Source organism: Neophocaena asiaeorientalis, unplaced genomic scaffold, assembly GCF_003031525.2.
Source record: "Neophocaena asiaeorientalis asiaeorientalis breed wild unplaced genomic scaffold, Neophocaena_asiaeorientalis_V1.1 scaffold72, whole genome shotgun sequence".
Taxonomy (NCBI): Eukaryota; Metazoa; Chordata; class Mammalia; order Artiodactyla; family Phocoenidae; genus Neophocaena; species Neophocaena asiaeorientalis.
Window position 1 is genome coordinate 11412015 of NW_020185336.1, and position 21412 is coordinate 11433426.

The window sequence follows — 21412 nt, forward strand, 5'->3', positions numbered from 1 at the left end:
GAGAGACAAGCCCCCTTGGCTGGTTGGAGGACCCTTGGGACTAACAGAAGGGCTGTGGGAAGCCGGGACTCTGCTCATAGGGAGTATGCACACTGGCTTGCCCCTAAGGCAGGGAGGAGAGAGGTTTGCTCTACTGGCTGCTGAGTTTCTTGAGACTGCCCCACAGCACACCTCAGACCAAGTTGGGCAAAAATTCTGGCCCACTCACTCCACATCACAGTGCAGCACTGGATCTGGGACAGCCATGACCAGGGAGAAGACTCAACTGTGGGACACAGATGCGACCTGGTCCCAGGGCTTAGCATCAATGGGGAGGGAGTGGCATTGTTGGAGCTTACTCAGTGCAAAAAAAAGCGGCCCAGATCTCTGATGGCAGCCACTAAACTTCAGCTCACCTGCCCCATACACACTGAGAGGCCACAAGGGCCTCACCTTCCCTGTAGAACAGTTCACAATAGGGTGGGGACAACGGAGGCTGGGGACAGTTATATGCTGTGAAGGACAAAAGGGACTTGTACCCAAGGCTGCATCTGAGCAGAGCCGTCACCTGCACAGGCAGTGAACAAGACTTTGGTCTGTAGCCAATATGGGCTGAGAGTCCACATGGATTCCACTTGTTTCAGCACACTGACCCTCTGAGAAAAGGGTCCCAGTACAGGGAAAGGGGAAAACACACACTTAAAAGGAACAGAGCAAGCTTGAACTCATCCCTCAGAGTTTCTGCTCCAGCAACTTGGGATCAGACCACACCCTCTATAGGGTGGTGATGGCCACTGAACTGAGAGGAAGTCCCAACTCACACCCGATGCCAGCTCTATCCCCTCTACCTCCAGACCCACATCAAATCCAGCTCTCTCACAGAGGCACTGGGCATATGTAGACTGCATAGGGATGCTCTCACACAAGAGCCAAAATCAGTAAATGTTTAACCTAAATTAAAAGAGGCAGAGAAAGCTAAGCAAAATGAAAAGGCAGAGGAACTACTCTCAACTGAAAGAGCAAGAGAAAAACCTTTGAAAAAATAAATAATGAAACAGAAATAAACAATTTAGCAGATAAAAAATTCAAAGCATTGGTAATAAAAATGTTAAACGATTAGGGGGGAAAATGATGTATACAGTGAGCACTTTAACAAGGAATTAGAAAATATAAAAAAATTTAAAAAATATTTTAAGAAGACCCAATCAAAAACGAAGAAGTCAACAGCTGAAATAAAAACACACTAGAAGGAATAAATAGCAGACTGAGTGATACAGAAAAACACATAAGGTATCTGGAAGATAGAATAATGGAAATCACCTAATCATAACAGCAAAAAGAAAAAGTAAATTTATAAAAAATGAAAAGAATTTAAGAGGTCTCTAGGATAATATTAAGTATACCAACATTCACATTATAGGGGTTCCAGAAGAAGGAGAGAGAAGCAAATCAAAAATGTATTGAGGAAGTTATGGCTGAAAACTTCTCAAACCTGAAGGAAAAAAAAACAAAAACAGAGATACAGAAAGCACAGAGGGTTCCAAACAAGATGAACCCAAACAAATCCACACCAAGACATATAATTAAAATGGCAAAAGTTAAAGTTAAAGAGAGAATTCTAAAGGCAGCAAGAGAAAAGCAAAAAGTTATATACGTGAGAACCTCCCTAAGCCTATCAGCTGATTTATCTGCAGAAACTTTGCAGGGCAGATGGTAGTGGCATAATATACTCAAAGTGCTGAAAGGGGAAAAACCTGTAACATAGGATATTCTACCCAGCAAGATTAAATGACTACCAGTTTGAAACAAGTAGATATAATTATGGGTCAACAACTATGAACCCCATGGCAACCACATTTGTGAGCACCTAGAGGAGTGGGATAGGGAGGGTGGGAGGGAGATGCAAGAGGGAGGAGATATGGGGATATATTAGCTGATTCACTTTTTTTATAAAGCAGAAACTAACACCACTGTAAAACAATTATACACCAATAAAGGTTTTTTTTTTAAAAAATCCTACAATAGATTCACAAAAACTAAAAAGAAAGGAACACAGCATACTATGAAAGAAAATCATCAAACTGCAAGGGAAGAAACAAAAAGAAGAAATGAACAGAGAAGAACTACATAAACAACTGGAAAACAGCAATAATTACATACCTGTCAATAATTATTGGGTTGGCCAAAAAGTGCCTTCAGTTTTTAAGTAAAAATAAAAGACATATTTTTCATCTTCACCAAGAACTTTATTGAACAATGTATTTACCCTTTTGTTCCACTACCTTCTGCCATTTTTCAGGCAACTTCATAATTCCATCTTCCCAAAACTTTTTATCTTTGAGCAAAGAACTGTTCCAGGTGCCTTTTACAATCTTCCATGGAATTGAAATTTTTTCTATTAAGAGAATTTTGTAAGGACCTAAATAAATGGAAATCTGAAGGTGTAATGTCTGGTGAATACGGCGGATGAATCAGAACTTCCCAGCCAAGCTATAACAGATTTTGCCTAGTCATCAAAGAAACATGCAGTTTTGCGTTATCTTGATGGAAGATTATGCATTTTCTGTTGACTAATTCTGGATGCTTTTCATCAAGTGCTGCTTTCACTTGGTCTAACTGGGAGCAGTACTTGTCGGAATTAATTGTTTGCTTTTCCAGAAGGACCTCATAATAGAGGACTCCCTTCCAATCCACCATATACACAACATCACCTTCTTTGGGTGAAGACTGGACTTTGGTGTGGTTGGTGGTGGTATATTTTTCCTGCCCCATTATCTCTTCTGTTCCACATTATTGTACAGTATCCACTTTTCATTGCCCATCACAATTTGTTTTAAAAACAGATGTTTTCATTACGTTTAAGTAGAGAATTGCATGCGGGGATATATGGTCTAGAAGGTTTTTTTCACTTATGTGGAATCCAAACATCAGGAGATTAAAATAACCAAGCTGGTGCAAATGATTTTCAATGCTTGATTTGGATATTTTGAGTATGTCGGCTATCTGCCACGTGGTATAATGTTGATTGTTCTCAATTAATGTCTCTATTTGATTGCTATCAACTTCAACTGGTCTACCTGACCATGGAGCATTGTCCAGCGAGAAATCTCCAGCACAAAACTTTGCAAACCACTCTTGACATGTTCGATCAGTCACAGCACCTTCTCCATACACTGTGCAAATCTTTTTGTGTATTTCAGTTGCATTTTTACCTTTCTGTAAATAATAAAGCATAATATGCCAAAAATGTTGCTTTTTATCTTTCATCTTTGATATTAAAATGGCTACACAAAAATTCACCAATTTTGATGTCTTTTTTTAGGTGCACACTGATATGACAGCTGTCACACACAAGCTAACAAAATTGTCTTGAATGAAGTTAAAGAGAACTAAGTACTACTAGAGATGTCTTATGGAAAAAAACAAACAAACCTTTTGGCCAACCCAGTACTTTAGATGTCAATGGACTAAATGCTCCAATCAAATGACACAGGGTGGTTGACTGGGTAAAAAAATAAAATCCTTATGTATGCTACCTACAAAAGACTCACTTCAGAGCTAAAGACACACAGACTGAAAGGGAGAGGATGGAAAAAGATATTTCATGCAAATGGAAACAGCAAGAAAGTGAGGTTAGCAATACTCATTTCAGACAAAATAGACATTACAACAAAGGTTATAACAAAAGACAGAGAAGGGCATTATATAATGATGCAGGAATCAATACAAGAAGAGGATATTACATTTGTTAACATATCTGCACCCAATACAGAAGCACCTAAATATATAAAGCAAATACTAACAGACATAAAAGGAGAAATTGACAACATTATAATAATAGTAGGGGACTTTTAACAGCCCACTTACATAAGTGGACAGATCATCCAGACAGAAAATCAATAAGGCAACAGTGATTTTAAATGGCACAATAAACAAGTTGGACTTAATAGATAGCTACAAAATTACATTCAAAAACAACAGAATATACATTCTTTTAAAGTGCACATGGAACATTCCCCAGGATAGGTCACATGCTAGCCACAAAACAAGTTCCAACAAATTTAAGAGAACAGAAATTATATCAAGCATTTTTTTTCTAACTACAATGGTATGAAACTAGAAATCAATTACAGAAAGAAAAATGGTAAAGAACAAACACTAAACAACAACATTAACAACATGCTACTAAAAATAACAATGGTTAATGAAGAAATCAAAGAGGAAATAAGAAATTAAGATATATGAAAATGGAAACACAACAATCCAAAATCTATGGGATGCAGAAAAAAGTTTCTAAGAGGGAAGTTTATAGCTATACAGGCTTTCCTCAATTAAAAAAAAAAAAAACTCAAACAAACAACCTAACCTTAAAGGAATTAGCAAAAGAAAAGCAAAGTCCAAAGTCAGAAAAAGGAAGGAAATTATAAATATCAGGGAGGAAATAAATAAAATAGAGATTAAAAAACAACAGTAGAAAAGATCAATGAAACTCAGAGCTGGTTTTTTGAAAAGAGAAACAAAATCAATAAACCTTTAGCCTGGTTCACCAAGAAGAAAAGAGAAAATACCCAAAAAATAAAAATAAAAAAAAAAGATGAAAGAGGAGAAATAACAACTGATATCATAGAGATACCAAAAAATAGGAGAATAAGAATAGTTATAGGCCAACAAACTGGACAAGCAAGAAGAAATGGACAAACTTCTAGAAACACACAACCTGCCAAGACTGAATCAAGAAGAAACAGACAATTCGAACAGACCGATCACTAGTAGTGAAATTGAATTTGTAATAAAAATTTCTCCCAGTAAACAAATGCCTAGTATAGAATGGCTAGGGGAATTCTACCAAACATACAATGAAGAATTGATACCTACCCTTCTCAAACTATTCCAAAAACCCAAAGAGAATGAGACACTCCGAAATTCATCTTACAAGGCTACCATTACCCTGATACCACAATCAAAGACAGTACAGAAAAATAAAGTTACAGGCCCATATCTTTTATGAATATAGACACAAGAATCCTCAACAAAGTATCAGCAAACCAAATTCAACAATATAGTAAAAGGATTGTACACCATGATCAAGTTGGATTTATTCCTGGAACTCAAGGATGGTTCTATATTTGCAAATCAATGAATGTGATACACCTTATTAACAAAAGGTAGGATAAAAATCACATGATCATCTCAACATATACACAAAAAGCTTTTGAAAAAATTCAACATCCATTTATGATAAAAACACTCATCAAAAAGGATTTCAAGGGACCATATCTCAATGTAATAAAGGCCATTTATAACAAACCTTAGCTAATCTCATACTCAGTGATGAAAAGCTGAAAGCCTTCCCTCTAAATTCAGGAACAAGACAAGGATGCCCACTCTTGCCACTTCTGTTTAACATAGTATTGAAAGTCCTAGCCACAGCAATCAGACAAGAAAAAGAAATAAAAGGCATACAAATTAGAAGGGAAGAACTAAAACTGTCATTATTTGCAGAAGACATGATATTTTACATAGAAAACCCTAAAGTCTCCATCTGAGGACTATTAGAATAAATGAATTCAGCAAAGTTGTAGGATACAAGATTAATATACAGAAATCTGTTGCTTTTCTATACACCAATAATAAACTATTAGAAAGAGAAAGTAAAAAAACAATCCCATTTAAAATCACATCAAAAATAATAAAATACCTAGGAATAAACTTAACCAAGGAGGTGAAAGACCTATACTCTGAAAACTATAAAATATTGATGAAGGAAATTGAAGATGATACAAAGAAATAAAAGGATGTCCCATGCTCTTGGATTAGAAGAATTACTACTATTAAAATGGCCACAGTACACAAAGTAATCTACAGAAATCCCTATCAAAACATCCATGAAATTTTTCACAGAATTAGAACAAATAATCCTAAAATTCATATGGAACCAAAAAAGACTCTGAATTGCCAAAGCAATCTTGAGAAAAAGGAACAAAGCTGGAGGTATCACACTCCTTCACTTCAATCTATACTACAAAGCTACAGGATTCAAAACAGCATAGTACTGGCATAGAAACAGACACATAGATCAATGGAACAGAACAGAGATCCCAGAAATAAACGCACACACCTTTTGGCAATTAATCTATGGCAAAGGAGGCTAGAATATACAATGAAGAAAAGACAGTCTCTTCTGTCTTTTCTGGCTGGGAAAACTGGACAGCCACATATAAAACAGTGAGATTAGAAGATTTCCAAACACCATATACAAAAATAAACTAAAAATGGATTAAAGACCTAAATGTAAGACCTGAAACCATGAAACTCCTAGAAGAGAATATTAACAGAGCACTCTTAGGCATAAATTGTAGTATTCTGTCTCCTAAGCAAAGGAGATAAAACAAAAATAAACAAATGGGACCTAATTAAACTTAAAAGCTTTTGCACAGCAAAGGAAACTGTTGACAAAATGAAAAGACAACCCACTGAATGGGAGAAAATATTTGTAATGTTAATATCCAAAATATATAAACAGCTCATACAACTTAATATAAAAAAACCCAAACAATCCAATCAAAAACGGTCAGAAAACTCGAATAGACGTTCTTCCATAGAAGACATGCAGAAGGCTGACAGGCACATGAAAAGATGCTCAACATCACTAATCATTAGTGAAACGCTAATCAAAACAACAATGAGGTATCGCCTCACATTTGTCAGAATGACTATCATCAAAAAATTGACAAATAACAAACGTTGGAAAGGGTGTGGGGAAAAGGAAAACCTTGAACATGGTTGGTGGGAATGTTAATTGGTGCAGTCACTATCAAAAACAGTATGGCGGTTCCTCAGAAAATTAAAACTAGAGCTACCATAATTCCACTCCTGGACATATAGCTGGAAAAAGTAAAAACACAAATTTGAAAAGATACATGCACCCCAATGTTCATACCAATACTATTTACAATAGCCATAATACAGAAACAATATAAATATAAAAAACCCGATATAAAAAAGAATGAAATTCTGCCATTTGCAGCAATACGAATGGACCTAGAGAATATTACACTTAGTGAAATAAGTCAGAGAAAGATAAATACTGTATGATATCACCTATATGGGGAATCTAAAAAATGATAGAAATAAACATATATAGCAAAATAGAAATAGACTCACAGATATAGAAACAAACTAGTTGTTACTAGTGGGGAGAGGAAAGAGGGGCACATTAGGGGTATGAGATAAAGAGATACAAACTACTATGTATAAAATAGATAAGAAACAAGGCACAGGGAAAGAAACAAGGCACAGGGAATTATAGCCATTATCTTGTAATAACTTTCAATGGTGTATAATCTGTAAAAATACTGAATCACTATGCTGTACAACTGAAACTAATATGATATTGTAACTCGACTATGTTTCAATAAAAAATAAATAAATAAAAATAATAAAACCATTGCCAAAACCCAGGATCAAACCAGGGGCCTTTAGATCTTCAGTCTAAGGCTCTCACAACCAAGCTATTTCAGCTACTTCTGGAGAACTTTTTCCACATATCTATAATGAAATGTTTGTTTCATTGTAACAAAAAATGTCAGTATATAGGTTCAGCTGGAGGTGGTCATTTAACAAGTATTACAGTGGTGATGAGGCAAGGCCTTGTTTCTAAGCTAAAAGTGATCAATAATTTTACTTTTCTCAGTTGTTTTTTAACTGCCCTGTAATTTGTTTTTCTCATTTAAAAATAAGCCATAGGGACTTCCCTGGTGGTCCAGTGGTTAAGACTTCTCCTTCCAATGGGGGGGGGGTACAGGTTTGATCCCTGGTGGGGGAACTAAGATCCCACATGCCTTGCGGCCAAAAACCCAAAACATTAAAGAAAACAGAAGGAATATTGTAACAAATTCAATAAAGACTTGAAAAATGGTCCACATCAAATAAAAAACTTAAAAAAAAATAAGTCATAGACTTATTTCATGTCAAAAAATAAAATAAAATAAAATGGTACAGCTGCTACAGGAAACAGTATGGTGCTTCCTCAGAACATAGAATTAGCATATGATCCAGCAATTCCATTTCTCGAAAGAACGGAAAATAGGATCTTAAAGAGATATTTATACAGCTATGTTCATAGTAGGATATTCACAGTAGGCAAAAGGTGGAAGGAAACCAAGTGTCCACTGACAGATTAATGGATAAACAAAAGTGGTATATACATATAACGGAATATTATTCACCTTAAAAAGTTAGGAATTTCTGACACATGCTGCAACGTGGATGAACCTTGAGGACGTTATGCTAAGTGAAATAAGTTATTCATAAAAAGACAAATGCTGTATGATTCCAATTATATGAGTTACCAAGAATATCCAAATTCATACAGACAGAGATTAAAATGGTGGTTGCCAGGGTGTGGGGATAGTGGAGAATATGGAGTTGTTGTTTAATAGGTATACAGTTTCAGTTCTGCAAGATAAAGAGTTCTGGAGACTGGTCCCACAACAGTGTGCATATACTTGTAGGGTAGTGAAAACACTTTGGGTTATTCACCTTGGGTTAGTACCAGGGGCCAGCCAATTAAACTGACAAAAGAAAGAGTAACAGGAGAAAATGCATATAAATTTTATTTTGATGTTAATGTTTTGGTTTTTATGTATATGGAGGTCTTTTAGAAAATAGAGGAAGACCGAAAAGAAGTGGTTAAAGTCGGCTGGGGTTGGGAGTCTTAGATGTCATTTTAACAAATGGTGATGAATCATGGAAAAGACAAAGGAAAAGGTATTTGGGATTTAGGGGTGGTAAAATGTGGGAAGGCAAATATATGGCGGAAACTAACAGAAGATAAGGGTTATTTAGTAAGGTTGAGTTTATGCAGAGTCATCTCAGTGCCATGTCCATCACCAGTGATAAAGGTTATTGTTCCTTTTCTTGTTCAAGAGACAGGGGCATCTTCACAAGGGAAACTTGCCTTGCTTTTAGGCCGACGAGGGTGGGAGGACAGCTTTTCCTGTGCCTGTTTTTTCTAAATTGCCTTTAGTCAAAATAATCTTCATGCCAAAGTGGTATATTTAAAGATGGCATATTCTGATCCCTTTCATAATTAACACTACTGAACTATATATTTAAAAATAGTTAAGATGGTAAATTTTGTTTTGTATAGCTTATTATAATTTTTAAAAAGTCAAAGTAATAGTTGTTAGAAAATTAAATAGATTGTTGAGAGGTAGTTCAGGTGTAAATGGAGTTATGCAGCATGCTTTCTGCCTACAGTGGTACACAAATGTATCCCTGAAAACATACCTAGACACGTTGTAATCAACTTTCTTATTTGAAAGGAAAGTTACAGTGAAACAGTATTATTATTTCAAACATAATAATAATAATACCTATCATCTCTATCTTCTTCAAATAAATATATATAAATGTATATATTTATGTGCATACACAAACACACAGAGACAGAGATTCTTACATACCACTTCTAATTGGGGAAGTGAAATTAATTTTACACATGAGCACATTACATAAATCAAAGTATTATAGAAATTATTATTATCTTCAGAGGCAAAATTTTTGCCAGCATATGAAAGTTGTAGTAATTCTCAAATTATAAAGAAAAGATGTGGAACAGAGTTCAGAAATCCAATTAATAGTCTCATTTTCTATATCTCCTTGTGCAATCAATGCTACATTTATGGTATTTTAATTCATAGGAAAGACAATCCATATAAAGGTATACTTATGAGATTGAGCACAGAAAAAATATATACTATGGCTTATTTCTGACGTAGTAAATAAGGTCTTTGTCCTTTGAGAGCATCTTATTCAGAATTTGTATGCTACAGCTCCTTTCCACTAATATCGCAAGACCGCTAGAGTCTTTTTCTCTTTATCAGCTTGCAAGTGTGCATAAGTAAGAAGCAGTTATTTGTCTAGGATATAAATAGCTGAAATAAATTTCCAATTTCCTCATTTTTTTCCCTGATGAAATATATTTAAATGCCAGCTGCATTATAACCTTCAAACAACTCAATACCAGAATTTGAAGTGCTATTAAACGTCTGAATACAAGTAAATGCTAAAAAACCTTAACATTTTGTTTTAATTGGCCACAGCTATTTTATAAATATTCACTCAATAATTACTGTTAATTTCTTATTCAAAAAGAATGGCAGAGTAAAGGGAGAAGCCAATTGCTTAAAAAGTTTCCTTGCTTAGTCCAAAAAAAGAAGGCTAGGACATAAAAGAATTCCACAGAATAATAATGATAATGAATCTAAAAATTTCACTAGGAACTCAGCACAATTCTATCCTTCATCATTTTTGGTGTGTTCATACGATACTATAATTTGTTGTTTATGTAAATATATTCTTTTTACTCTTCACAGTCAGGGGCTATTATATCCATTTTCTTGTTCTCAAGGCTAAACCTATATTAGGTAAATGACAGGGATTGGTTGGTTAACTAACTGATTACTTGGTTTCATCAGTAAAGCAAACTGGGGCTTAGAAAATTAATGGCTTACCCAAGATTCAGTAGGAAGCCACAGAGCCAGATCTTAAACCTATGTGTTTTGGCTCCACACCTAGAGATTTTCCCCCTAATTATTTAAAAAATTTCTCCACTGTAGGCTTTTTGTTCCACCTATTTGTTTTGCATATAATGGAATAGAGTCATGTATGTCATTGATTATAATCATTGTCACATTGTTTTCTCTGCTTCAGAAAAGCCGAGGCATGGAATAACATTGGCTACAGACAGCTTTTGCAAACCAAATTGTGATTTTTGCTGGATTTCATGGAAATATAGCTCAAACACTCTTTTCAAAAAATGATACAAATACACACACATGCACAAACAAACATACATCTATGCATTTGCTTAACATTTGTTCCACTGCTTTTGTGTCTTTACAGAGTTTTATATATGCATAGGTCTGCTATATTTCTAGCATTGTCTGTTTCAGGATCCCAGTAAATATGTAACAGCTCTGTGTATCAGTAAAAGGAAATTATAACAAATTTGTTGCTTAAGGTCTACTCAGGTTATTCAAATGAGAGTTTCTTAAAGAGGCTTCCCCTTACTGCTCTATTCTCTATCACTTACCATTCTTCATTCTTTTATTTGTTCTAAATTCCATGAAGCAGAGACTTAATACTAGTTTTATTTACTGCTATATCCCCAGCACACAGAACAGTATTTGGCACATACCAGCATATTAGGTGCTAAAATAATGTGTTTAATATCACTTAATGGGTTTCTTTAGTTTGGTAATATATTCTCTCTCTCTTATTTAAATATTACTTGAAAACTCTTACATTGAAAACCAAACAAAATGACACTTATTTACTTGCTTTTTTAAACAGAAATATTTAGGCCCAGTTTCTTAAATTCAAACTATATCAGTTTACAAAATATTAGACCCATAATAGATGAGAAACATGCTACCTAATCCCTAATGCTGATCCATCGACACAAGTTGCTAGTCATTTTTCGCAATGTTCTGAGTAGAATTTTATGACATCGTACTATTTTTTTTTTTAATTTATGGAGGATGGGCAAAGGGGAGAGAGGATTGGTTATATCTGTCAGGAATTTTATTTATATTTATATAGATATAACCACAAGAATCCCAGAAACTGAGGGCCTTCAAAAAAGTAAGAAATTTGGTAAGTGCTTCAGCCTTGACTGTACTTAAAATATCCAAGTACCATGATTATTTGTGATAATATCATTTTATGTCCCTCAAATAATTAAAGATAATATATAAGTGTAATATAAAATTTAATAAATATATTAAGAAGCAAATTAATATAAAAATTTAAACACCCCTAGGGATGGACATTCTAGAACTTAACTCCAATTTGTCCTGATGTTTCATCACAATTGCCTCCATGGAAAAACATTTTTTATTTAGTTTCTTCTCTTTGAAAACATGGGATATTTACTTAGATTTATTCCTCTTGTAAAACAATTAATAAAGACAAACCTCAATTAAACAGGATCAGGATATCAGAAGGAGGAGCTCTCATGCCCCGCATTGACAGTGGAGACCAACAGGAAGAAGAGAGACTCCCCTTCTTTCCCAGCAACAACTCAGCCAATGAAAAGCCATGGATTTTTTTTCCCCACCCTCCCAACTTCCTTTTCCTCTCTATAATAGTGTCTCCCTTTCCTTGCTATGCAGGGACTTGCCTGTGGTTTGCCATGTTTGTAGACCCTGAATTGCAATTCTCTGCTGATCTGAATAAGTGCATCTTTGTTGGAGATGGCAGTCTATTTGCTTCAGGTCAAAATTTTGGTGGCTCTTTCAGGGACCAGAGGAGACTCTCTATGGCTCCAGGGCTGGGGAACAAACAGGGGTGGTACCCACAGTTGAGCCCATTGTTTCTCACTGCATTTCTCACCAGCACTGGAATTTGAAGTTTTTCCTGGATTCAAGCTCACATCCTCTTGTGTTTGAAGCCCTGCAGGCTTTATTCAGGATCTATTTAAAGGCTTTGTCTTTCTGCTTAAGGTTTTGTTCTGTGTGTAACTACTCCTTTGGCACTTTGGTGTGATCTTGAGATCAGACTGTTTCAACTGAACCTGTCTAAAAATGCCTTTGGCTCAATTCTTTCAGGAAGGGGCCACTTCAGATGAAACTGTTCTGGTTTTTCAACTTTTGGCCTCTTCCTTTAGAAGGGCTGTCCTCTGAAGACTGCCTAAAAAACAAAAAAAGCCTTCAGCCCGGCTCCTCCAGGACCAATGTTTTCTAAGGACTGGCTAGGACTGGCTTGCAAGCTTTTAAATTAAGCCATTTGTTCTACAAACTGTTTAAACTGTTTGAAAATTTTCTTTGCTCTAAAGGAAAAACCTCTAGGAAATGGGATCCCAGTTATCTAGCTTTTTTTGAGGGTGCCTTCCCTACAGGGACTCTGGCTAATTTTATTTTTAAAACCAAGGTCCTTCCCCATGCACAATTTCTAAATAAATGGACTGACTTGACCAAAGGCAATTTAGAGTCTCAATGGCCATGATGGGGAACTTCTGAAATCCCTAAACTTAATTTCCTTAAACCTGAACTGCTTCAAAAATTTCCAAAACTGACTGGAACACTTATTTCAATTGGTATTTTGAGGCTTCCCAATGTTATCAGGTATCTGAAGTTGCCTCTCTGCAAAATATGATTTTAAGATTAACTAAGGCAAACAAATGATTAAAGAGAGAAACAATGGCTCCCAAAGCCCCAGGCTCTCCTTCCTTGGCTTCTTTGTCTTAGGCTCTGCTTCTAGTCCCATCTTGTCTCTATTGCTCTTCTCCTCAGTCCAGACTCCACCTTTGGTGTCATCTTCCTCCATCCATTCTACGCTGCCTCCAATATACCCTCAATTCCCCCATACTTAATTTTCTGGCCAATCTTTCCCTTATCTCTGAAACTCTCCCCACTCCCTTTTCCTCTTAAAGTTGTCAGAACATGTACCTTTAAAATTAAGCTTTCTTAGTTTCCAGAGGCCCTTAGGTTCTTATCTTCCCTTGACTAAAGATGAACTAGGAGCCATAGTCAAAGATCTTCCCAAAGTAACCAAAGATTCTCTCGGATGGTGGAGAAATTTATTATAGTCATTCAAACTTATCACCCTGGTTTCTCTGACTTATAACAGCTAGATCATATCCTTGTCAAATTAAGGTCAGGTCTAGTATTGGATGAAAACCACTAATTGGGAAAGTTCTGCAAGGTCACTAGAATTATAACCAGGAGAACAGCCCACTAACTTATCACATGATCAGTCTCAGGCAATTGCTAGATGACGTCATTGAGCAATTCCTAGAGTTTTTCCAAAGCCTGTTGATGAGAAAAGAATTCAGGCTTGCACATAAAAATATGTTGAACCTGTTCATGGTTTTTTATTATTGAATTCAGATTGTTTTTAAAGAAAATTCTGGTCTTCCTTCAGATGTTGATTCCATCCAAGTAGCTCTTAACTCTAGTTTATTAATGGGCTGAACTGGGACCTCTTCCTCCTAATAAAAAGGACCCAGATGGAATGGGAAACTATGTCCACTCCACAGTTACTTAATCTGGAAAGTAGCTCTCTTACTCTAGATGAGTCACCTCCAGAGAAGGCCACCAAATTTTTCATCTTCAAGTCCAGCAAATGGAAGCTCCTACACAAGACCAAAACCCTCTAGTTTCTGCTATTAATGCAAAGAGCCAGGACATTGGAAAAGAGACTATTACAAATGTAAGCACTTCAGGCACCTTCAGCCCTCTAACCAGCCTTCCTAATGTCCTTATTCTCAATGACAGGGTTCTGGGGATCTACAGGGGTTCTTCCCAGTTCTCCCTCCTAACTGACTTGGAGAAACATTTCTTCAGATTAGGGATGAATCTCTTCCCATCCTAAATGACACCACAGCCACATGCCTAGTGCTCAACCCCACTACTATAAAGCAATCCCTCCCTCGGAGTACTAAAATAGTTTAAATAATGGGGATTTCTAATGAACCTCAAGAGGTTCTTGTCTCTGAACCTATGCCCTTTTGTTTAGGCCCTTTGAGAGATGACCACTCTTTTATCCTTAGTTCCTCTGCCCCCATTCACTTATTAAGCTGAGGCTTAGAGAAGCATCACACCAGAATTTATTTCTCCCAGAGGGGAAATAATTCTAGAAATTGACAGTAGTCATCAAAGTAACCCCCAGGTGAATTAAATAGCCCTTTGACATCTTTTATTTGTTCCTACTCTGATGGTACTAAAGCAGATTCTGAAAACACTGGTCACTTGTCCCTACTGAATCAACTACCGCTTTCCATATGGGCAAAATCTCCAACTGATGTGACAAAATTCACAGCGCACCTCCAGTCAAAATTCAATTAGATACCTCAAAACCTCTTCCCAGAATTAATCAATATCCTATACGTAAAGAAGCCCTTCAAGGCATATAGTCCGTAACAGAAGATTATGTGGCTCAAGGACTCATTATCCCTTGTACTAGCCCTTGTAACACTGCCATTTTACTGGTGAGAAACCTAAGGGCTGAGGGTAGAGGTTTGTCCAGGACCTCAGAGCAATAAACAACATTGTTATCCCTGGACACCCTATTGTTCCTAACCCTCATACCTTACTAACATCCATTCCCACTGGAAGTAAATTCTTTAATGTAATTGAGTTATGCAATTACATGCACTTGGGAAGAAAAAACAATTCACCTGGGCAGTAATGCCTTAGGTTTTACTGAGAGTCCTTCTTATTTCTTGCAAATCCTGAAGGCGAATCCGGATGACATCAAGTTCCCTAGAGGTTCTACTCTGTTGCAATATCTGGATGATTTGTTTCTTTACTCTCCTTCTCAAGTCCCCTCACAGGAAGACAGCATCCCCTTGTTAAAGCCTTTAGCCTTAAAGGGACATAAGGTCACCAAAGGAAAATTGCAGTTTGGCCAAACCCCGGTTTGATATTTTCTTTTTTAAAATTTTTGGCTGCATTGGGTCTTCGTTGCTGCACACCAGCTTTCTTTAGTTGCGGCAAGTGGGGGCTACTCTTCGTTGGAGTGCATGGGCTTCTCACTGTGGTGGCTTCCCTTGCTGCAGAGCACAGGATCTAGGTGCACGAGCTTCAGTAGTTGTGGCATGCAGACTCAGTAGTAGCAGCTCGTGGGCTCTAGAGAGCAGGCTCAGTAGTTGTGGTGCATGGGCTTAGTTGCTCCATGGCATGTGGGATCTTCCCAGACCAGGGCTTGAACCCATGTCCCCTGCATTGGCAGGCAGATTCTTAACCACTGTGCCACGAGGGAAGTCCCCCAGGTTTGATCTTTAGGGCATATGCTATCAAAAACAGGGCTCTGCCTAGATCCACAGAGACTTCATGGTATCCTAAGTTTCCCCAAAACCAAAAGTAAGCACTAACTGTGAGGTTTCCTTGGGCTACTTGATTCTTGCCAAAATTGGATTTGAAATTTCTCTCTTATGACCAAACCTCTGCATGTTTTACTCAACAATAACAACCCTAACCCAATTTTATCCAGTTTTATGGAAAGAACTGGAAGACACAGCTTTCAAGGCCCTAAAGGAGAGTTTGATGAAGGAACCTGTCCTTTGGCATCCCAATTATCAGATTCCTTTTTCCTTTTTGTATATGAAAAGGAAAGGAATGCCCTTGGGGTACTCACCCAAAAATATGGCGACCACCATCGACTCATAGGTATGATAGCCAGCAACGAGACCCTGTGACACCGGGAAACACATCTTGCCTTAGTGCCATATCAACCACTGCCTTTTTGGTTAAAGCCACCAAGAAAATTGTTGTGGAATTCCCTTTAACTATTTTTGTACCCGATGCATTAGAAGCCCTCCTGAATTCTCACCACATTCAATACTTCTCTGCCAGCCATCTTACCCCCTATGAAGTCCTTTTGTTAACTGCCCCTCACATAACTCTTTTCTTTTATAATAACCTTAACCTGGCTACTCTTCTCCCCTCCATCACCCACAAAGTTCCTCATGACTGCTTAACACTGATGGACCACCTCCTGACTCCTCATAATGATACATCAGAAATTGCATTAGGTAATGTTGCCTTCTGAAGGTTCACCAATGGTTCTTATTTTAAAGGTGACAACGGCAAATAGTGCTCTGAGTATGCTGTCATAATTTGTTTTGATGTTGTTGAGGCAGCGTCTTTATCTGTGGCTACTTCAGCTCCACAGGCTGAATTACACACTCTTACATGGGCCTGAACTTCAGCCAGGGACAAAACTGTTTGTACTGACAGCAGATAGGCTTTTGAAGTAGCTCATGATTTTGGAATGTTGCGGAAGCAACATTCCCACAACATCCTTATTTCCAGTGGAAATAACATTGAAAATGGCCCTTATGTTCAGGAATTAGTGTGCATGATAATGTTACCTGCCATTTTAGCTATTATTAAGATTCCGGGATATTCTAAACTTGAAATCTCTGGATGCTAAGGGAAATCACCTTGCTGATATTTCTGCAAGGAATGCTGTCCTTAAAGGGACCAACAGCATCCAAACCTCTGTCGTGGTCCAAAAGGTATTTCCAAATTATCCAAATGATAATTTAGAAAAACTGGCTAGAGAGGTGCAACAATTGGCCTCAGAAAAGGAAAAACAAGATTGGAAATTCAATTATTGTTGGTTTGATAAAAAGAGAAAGCTCTGGTTTGAACCAAATAACGATGCAGGCCTACCCGAGACTCTAAAATGCTCACTCCTCACTACTGTACGTGCATTAAACCATCGGTCTACTGACAAAAATGATAACCTTCATGAATCACTATTGGTGGGGAAACATTAACAGGGCCACAAAAAGTGCCTACCTCACTTGTCCCACTTGTCCAAAGTACGGCCCAGGGAAGTCTGTTCCTACTGCTCCCAGACATCTTAAACTGCCAAATGGACCATTTGAGGTCTAGCAACTGGATTTCATACAACTTCCTCTGTCTAATGGATATAAATATGTTTCAGTCACAGTCTATATGTCTTCACCGTGGACTGAAACCTTCCCTTGCAGACCATTTACTGCCTATTCTGTGGCTAAAGCTGGGAAAGATTATTCCTTCCCGGAAGAAGTCTTCTTGAGTTTCATAGTGTTCGAGTAACCCATTTTATTGGCCAGGTGCTTTGCCCAGTCTTGGCTGTTTGGATGGTTTTACAGCACTGTCACTGGTGTGGATTGTTGCCTCAATCCTCTGGTTTAGAAGAACACACTCAGTGCATCATTAAGACTCAACTGGCAACATTTGTAGAGGCTCTCCGAATAGCTTGGCCAGAAGCACTGTGGTTGGTCCTTCTAAATCTCAGATTCACCCCTTTTTGAACTCATAAACTCTCACCCTTTGAGATAGTGATAGAACACCAGTGCACTTGGCTCTTGCTTCTTGTGACCCACAACTGCTAAAAGGAAAGACCCTCCAATACTGCAAAGACCTAATTCATTCTATTAAAAACCACTATGAGTTTTCGAAGAGCAATCTGTTCACAGTGCACCCTTGCGAGATGGAGACCTCAAGCATCATACCTTGCAACCTGAGATTTTTTCTATTGAAAAAGACACTTCCAGAAGTACTCTCTTCAACCTTGCTGGAAAGGTCACTATCAGGTTACTGCTAAGCAACCCTCGTGCCACCAAACCCCAAGGAATAGACTCTTGGATTTCCATGACATACCTAAAAAAGAGCCCCAAGCACTGACTGGACCTGCACATAATTTGGTGGCCTAAAAGTAAAAAAAATTCCCAGTATTGGAGGAGAGGACATCTGATGAGACAGTGTTCCCAAGATATCCAGAGCAGGCCTGTTGGAAGTTTGTTGCTAAACCTTTGATAATGATAGAACACAGCAGATGATCTCCAGTTTCTATGATCTTGACAACATAGAGACTTTAAATAATAATGCCTGAGAGTTCTCCCTCCTAACCCTCCTTGTTACCTGAATATGACTTTAATAGGTTTCCAATCTGAGCACTTTCCTTCAGACATGAGACACCACCCAGGAAAGATCCTTCCTGACACTGAGGGACAAAAAGCCACTGATACCTGAAAACCTGACTCTTGATCAGTGATGCTTTTAGAGAAAGATCATGATCAAAAGAGGGATATGTAAAAAAATTAATAAACAGAAACCTCAAGTAAAAATAGAGCTTGGGCATCAGAAAGGGGAGTCTCATACCCTGCAAGAATAGCAGAGCCCAACTGGACAAAGAAAGACTTCTTTCCTGGCAAGAACTCAGCCATTGAAATGCCATGGACTCTTTGTTTACTACAGCCCTCCGAACTTCCTTTTTCACTCTGTAAAAGAGTTCTCCTTCCCTTGCTGTGTGGGCACTTGCATGTGCCTTGCCATGGTCACGGACCCTGAACTGCAATTCTCTGCTGATCCTAAATAAACCCATTTTTGCTGGAGAAATATCTGGCAGTCTATTTGTTTCAGGTCAACACTCTGAACACATCTTCAAATATTTGTAGATTGATATTAAAGCCAAACACAACATTAAACTATTTGGACAATTTTCTGAATGCAGTCATAAAATATGCTGAGATATTTTAATAAGTTCACAGTATGGGCAGCTCAGACCCTTTCTAAATAAATATCAACTCAAGTTTTCACTAAAATAAGATCTTTTTAAACTAATTATTTATAAATCCCACCTTTTTACATCTTGATATTTCAGTCATCACTGAGGCTAGCTTTATGTGTCATCTCATGAGATGTAACTATCCAAAAACTGAACTGTAATACCAAAATTGGAAAAAATATAGTGTTCTACATCAAATGAGTATTAACAGCTTTTTACATCTTTTAAATAAGTTTGGATATCTGATTCATGGTGTGTTTCTCAACATTAGTTGTTCCCAGGCAGTCACACAATTGAGTCATTCAAGATGAGTTGCAAATGTCCTCAGTGAACTTCACACACACTTTATGATTTGTCTAGAAATTGTAGATGGTATTTCTTTCTTTCTTTTTTTTTTCTAATTGCATACACTGTGATGTCATAAAAATAAAACAGGAAATGATTTCACTACTATTATTTGCAAAATCTCAAAATTCAAGCAATAATATCTACAGTAGGTATGGCATTTTTTTTATAGTTTTTATACTGAGATTTGAATCCTACATTTTTTAACTTTTTTTTTTTTTTTTTTTTTTTTTTTGTGGTACGCGGGCCTCTCACTGTTGTGGCCTCTCCCGTTGCGGAGCACAGGCTCCGGATGCACAGGCTCAGCGGCCATGGCTCATGGGCCCAGTCGCTCTGCGGCATGTGGGATCTTCCCGGACCAGGGCACAAACCCATGTCGCCTGCATCGGCAGGCGGACTCTCAACCACTGCACCACCAGGGAAGCCCTGAATCCTACATTTTTTAAATGTTGAATTGTTCCATAGTTTAAGACTTAAATCTTCAAGTACTTAATACACTCAGTAATTCTTAAACAAGTAATACCACTGGCCACAAATATTTTAAATGGAAGCTCAATAATGATGTTGCTTCTTTTTTACTTTTGTGACAGCTCTGTATTAAAATAGTTCTTACCTTAATTTTATACCAGATCTGATATAAAATTTAATGTTATATGTTCTGATAGTTGAAAATGAAGATTTTAAAAAATTTGAAATAGTGTGTGCATGGTTTTCCTGAACACATAAGTATCACATTTTCCCATTTTATCACAACATAGTATATAAAACAAGGTAATAAATGCAACATTATAACATTATGAACTCAGCATATAAAATGCTCAAAATTACTTAGAAGAATATGCTCACTATATATCTTTAAAAATTCAAATGTATCTACGCATATACAAACACACACATACAAATAAGGACAGAACTACCTGTAAAATTATTTAGGCCTCTGGAATGCAAAAATGTTAAATTTGATGCTTAAGCTATTTGCTAGGAACCAAAAATATCCATAATATGTAGTTACTTGTGGTTTTGTTGAGAGAGACATTTCAAAAGCATACAGGGGTATACAAAACCAGTTACTTTGCTATCAAATGAACCTTCTGACAACCCAGGCCAGCATCTCAACAAGGCTTGGATTAATTTATTTTGATCTTATTTGAAGTAATTCAGAAAGGAAAAAAAATCATGTTTAGTAAATATGTTAATGTCACCATCGCACTAATGTAATATAACCCATTATATGTAGCAAACTTTGTAGGCATCAACTATGTATAGGCCATTACATGTCTAAAAGAACAAGTTCGTTTTAAATAGAAGTGTGTTCTGGAGGATATTTGTAAACTTGGAGATTTTCTAAAAACTGAGGACATATCTTTTCTAAGTGCCAAGAGTTTTCTTTATAAGGACTATATACAAGGATGACTATACTGCCACTAAATATTTTGATTTTTATTACCTCCATTTAAAATATGTTCAACTATCTAGAGCATGGCTTACAGTTAGTCACATAAGTGTTAAATTCTTCAACATAATTTTTCATGCAGTATTATTATTTCCAAGTGAGTATTTCCCTCCATGGCTGATAACTGAGCTTTCTAATTATATCGATAAATAGCATCATAAATTGCTAAAGAGCCCACAATAAATAATTTTAAAGGGTCAAAGAATCACACAGGCAGTTGGCTATTTTTATGCTGGAATAACAAAGCGTATAGTTTTTCAAAGCAAAGTATAAGGCTTTTTATACAGGCCAGAAAATAATTTATCAAAGATCATGTTTGCTCTATTTTTAGCAAGATAAAGCAAAGCAAAACAAAAAGACATCTCATGAAGGAAAAAACCTGTTAGGTTGGTGTATTCTGCAATGTCTTTGCAAGTAACATATTTTGCTCTGCCAGAGAAAGACAGTTCATATCTCTCATCATAGCACAGTTAATTCCTGCTATGGCAAAGGTATTCAGAACCATAGAGTTCTAGATTTCAAATAATCTGAGTTAATTGAAGTTCTGAGATATTCTGAAATTTGGGG

The 21412-nt window shown here is 36.9% G+C and overlaps 1 protein-coding gene across 2 annotated transcripts in view; it reads right to left on the reverse strand.

The window, feature by feature from the left end:
• GALNT13 (polypeptide N-acetylgalactosaminyltransferase 13) overlaps positions 1 to 21412 on the reverse strand; it is a 552783-nt gene that overhangs the window by 316911 nt on the left and 214460 nt on the right. The gene's annotated exons all lie outside the window — the stretch shown is intronic.